The following is a 4298-nucleotide window of genomic DNA, read 5'->3' as shown; positions in this document are numbered from 1 at the left end:
GCTCGTCCCTGCTCTGAGCCCGACCAGGGGCTACACCTAGGGATTGGGCCTGACATCTGCCGCCTGGGGAGCAGGCCTAAGCCAGCAGGTGGTTATCTCCTGACGGGTCCCAGACTGTGAGAGGGCACAGGTTGGGCTGAGGAACCCACCCCTCCCCCCGCCAGTGCACAGATTTTTGTGCACCAGGCTTCTAGTATATTAATAACATTCAACAGTTACCATATCTATTGTTGAGAACTTAGGGGAAAAAAGATATTTTGGGGACAGAATACTTCATGACTGACATTACTGAGGTTTGCCAGTGCTTGGTGATAACAGGAGGCAGACTGGCTTCACCTCAACTTTATTTTATCTTTAAGTTTTCTGTTGACAGTGTGCCCTCTTATTGCCTGCACGCAGGGAAGAGCACCCCATATTCTGTCCTTGTGGGGCCACTGGTTATAATAATGAAAATGATTATGAATTAAGCGCCCAGTGGGAGCCAGCCCTGTGCCAAGTACTTTTTTTTAAAAAAGTGATGTTTCTAATCCTCACAGTCCACACCTCAATAAGAAAGGTGAAGTTCAGAGAGATTAGGCAACTCACTTAAGGTCACACAGCTAGAAAACAGCTAGATTTTCACAGGTTCCTATGACTCCAAACTTTCCTTGTGGTTTTTGTTGTTGTCATTTATTTTGCTTATAAAGCTCTCTGTGGCACCTCTATAAATTGAAGGGCTTAATGTGCATTAATAGTAAGTGTACAGGCCTAGCTGGTTTGGCTCAGTGGATAGAGCATCAGCCTGTGGACGAAAGGGTCCCAAGTTCAATTCCGGCCAAGGGCACATGCCCGGGTTGCGGGCTCGATTTCCCCCCCTAGTAGGGGGCATGCAGGAGGCAGCCAATCCATGATTCTCCCTCATCATTGATGTTTCTATTTCACTATCTCTCTCCCTTCCTCTCTGAAATCAATATATACATATAAAGTGTACAGCTGGACAACTCTTCACATATGTACACACCAATGATGTAACCACCACCCAGACTGAGGTACATTTCCAGAAGGTTCCTCATGCTCCTTCTCAGAGTGTACTTCTGCCCCCCAAGAAGGACAGTACTTCTGACTTCTGTCACTATTCATTCGCTTTACCTGGAGGAACTTCTTTCTTTGGGGCGAGGAAGAAGACGGGCGAGAAAGGAGGTGTGCGCAGGAAAGAGGCGCACTGATCAGTGATGCCAACAACATCCGTAACAGGAAACGCTCGCTGGCTGACACCGAGGCTCGGAGGAGGGCCCGCCGCCCAGGAGAGTGACCGGGGGTGAGCTGAAGTGTTGCCGCCAGCCTGGAGCGGCCTCTGCGTCCGAGTGTGGATTTTTGCTGGGAATTTATTCTCTCTGGTGACTGAGGACGGGCCATTGTGAACAGTGGGAGGCCCCGCGTGTGGCCATTCAGGGGGTCCGCGGCCGTCGCTGTGAAGTGTGGAAGGACTGCAGCCAGAACTGCCACTTTGCTCACTGCCTACAGGTGGTGCAGGCCCCCAGCCGCCACGTTTGGCACCAGAGGGATGTGAAGGTCCCGGGAACCCATCAATCTTTCGGCTGCTGCTACTGTCCCCCAAGTAAAACCCCAGACTGAGCACGGCTGCCCTTTGCGTTGCTGGAAACAAACTCAGACTCAAGTCAAAGGTCTCGGCTTCAAATCCTGGCTCCGCCACAGACGTACAGCGCTGGGGCTGGGAGGGATACAGGGCACCCAGGGAGCCAAGTGCCAGGCGCTCTCACTCTCAGATGCCGACCTCGCACTTCCACGACCCTGAGAGTTGGTGCTTTCTTAAGAGCAAGGCGTCCAGGGCACAAAATGAGTTCATGGTAGGAACTCAATAAATATTGGTTGAATGACTAACAACTTCCTAGTCTAATGTATTCATTGGGGTACATTAGGCTATGCTTGGGTCACAGATAAACCCCCACCTCTCAGTGGTTTAACCCAAGGAAGGTTTCCTTTTGTTCACGAATGGTCCACTGAAGTCGGGCAGGTCCTCTCTGTCTTGGAGCCGCGCCCCCTGAGTCTTCCCTCCTCAGATGTCTGCTCCAAGGCATGCACCACCCGCCTGCTTGTTTGAAATGATTCAGGACCTTCGTTTTAATAAGGCCCCCAAGTGATTGGGATGCGCATTACAGCTGGTGAATCACTGGTCTACACCAGGGGTCTTCAAGGTCACCTTGGAGAAGGAGGGTGGAGAAGACACACTGGCCCTTCGCCGCCTCAGACCAGAAGTGACGTTCATCCCTTAGGCTTATATTTTATTGGGCAGGAGCAGTCACATGTCCTCAACTTAACTGCAAGGGGGGGCTAGAAAATGTGGTGTTTCTGAGGTGCCCAGAAGAGGAGCCAGAGTGAGGGGCATGTGACATATTCTTTGCCACAAGTGTCTTGGGATCTGGGACACATAGTTTGGCTTCTCTGGCCCTCTGTTGCTCTGTCTTGCTTTGTTTTGAGGTGGCCCACATGTCCTATCAGCCCTGGCCAGGCCGAGCACTCTCAGAGCTGGGACATGCATCCGAAAAGCGAAACTCGTGAAACACATCTAGGTCAGGGCACAGCATAAAAGCCACGAGAAAGTGGATGAAGTTGAAAGGACGAAGTCCGTTCCAGCCACGCAGTTTGTCCTGCTCCTTGCACGTCACAGCCTCCCACACCCTGTGATGGGTGCTGGAGGGGTCCGGGAGCAAGCTGCCCGGCGCTAGTGAGCTCACAGGGGTCACACCAGGGAGGGACAGAGAAACCCGAAGCAGACCCTGGCCCATGCAGGGCTAGGAATGAGCAGGGTCAGTGCTCCCACGTTCAATGTGCCATTGAGAGGGGACCCCTGTACCGTGTGTGGGAAGATCCAGACTCATTCAGGCGGAAACCCTGAGTCTGCTACTCATGTGCTTCTTGGTCCGCGTGCGTTTCCTCACCCCTCTGGGCCTCACTGTCCTCTTTGGGGAATCGGGATCTGTGGCAGAGCCTGATGGGTGCCCCAGCCAATCCTTCCTCCATAACTGAGCCCTGATGTTATTTGGGACAGCAATGCCCGCAGCTGTGCAGGGGGCATGGCCATGTGACCAGGTCCTAGGGAGGAGGTATCAGCAGAAGTGTGTGCGGATTCTGGGAAGGCTCCCTGAGAAGAAGGGGCTTCCTTCTGTCCCACCGCCTCCGCTCCTTGCTTCCTCCGGCTTCCAGTCAGTAATGCAGACGGATGGCACAGTTTGACAGCCGCCTCGGACCCTGAGGTGCCTTGAGGGGGGTCCGCATGTGCAGAGGAGGGAAGAGGAGAATAAAGGAGGAGCCTGGGTTCCTGATGCCACCGGCAGCTGCCATGCGCACCCCGGGCTCAACCTGTAGGTTTCATTCACATGATTAAAAAAGAGTAACATATGTTATATCTATAATAACATAAGACTAGTGTAAGGATATGAATATAATAACATTATCATTTCTATGTACATAATATATGTGTGTGTAACCTCTTATGTAAGCCACCATTATGTTGAGTTTTTCTGATTATTACTGGTATAAAAGTTATTAATTTTTCATTGATTATGTATTTAGCTAAACTTCCTTATTTGTTCTAATACTTGATCAGCTTATTTGGCAGTTTTTCAAGGTAGATGCTCATGTCATCTGCAAACAATGGCAGCTTAATCTCTTCCCTGCGGATACTCACACCTCTTACTCTCTTCTCTTTTTCTTTAAATATTTTTTTTTTATTGATTCCAGAGTGGGAGAGAGGAGAGAGAGAGAGAGAGAGAAACAAACATCAATGATGAGAGAGAATCATTGATCGGCTACCTCCTGCACTAGGGATCAAGCCCGCAGCTTTTGGTTCTGTTGCTCTTCCACATTCTTCCACTGGTGCCAATGACCGGGAATCGAACCGTGACCTCCTGGTTCATAGGTCGACACTCAACCACTGAGCCACACAAGCTGGGCCAAAGGTGTTTTATTTTTTTTAATTTCCTCATCTCAGTATATGACAACCCCATCCTTCCAGTTGGTCAGGCCAAACAAGGGGCAGTCATCCTACACTTCTTTTTCTTCTAACTTCATAAGCAGACACTACTGGCTCCAACTTTAAGACATGTAACCTCTCATCTTTAGCACTTCCAACCGGTTCAAGCCACTCTTTTCTCTTAACCTTAATTATTGTGAGCCTCTTTACCCTTGATTCCTACAATCCATTTTGAACAGAAGCCCAAATGAAAATTTTTTTCCAAATGAATATTTTAAAACCTAAGCTCTAGAGCATGTCACTTCTCTGCACAAAATGTGTCAGT

Source organism: Myotis davidii, unplaced genomic scaffold, assembly GCF_000327345.1.
Source record: "Myotis davidii unplaced genomic scaffold, ASM32734v1 scaffold199, whole genome shotgun sequence".
In the NCBI taxonomy this organism is placed as follows: Eukaryota; Metazoa; Chordata; class Mammalia; order Chiroptera; family Vespertilionidae; genus Myotis; species Myotis davidii.
This window is presented reverse-complemented; position numbering follows the sequence as displayed.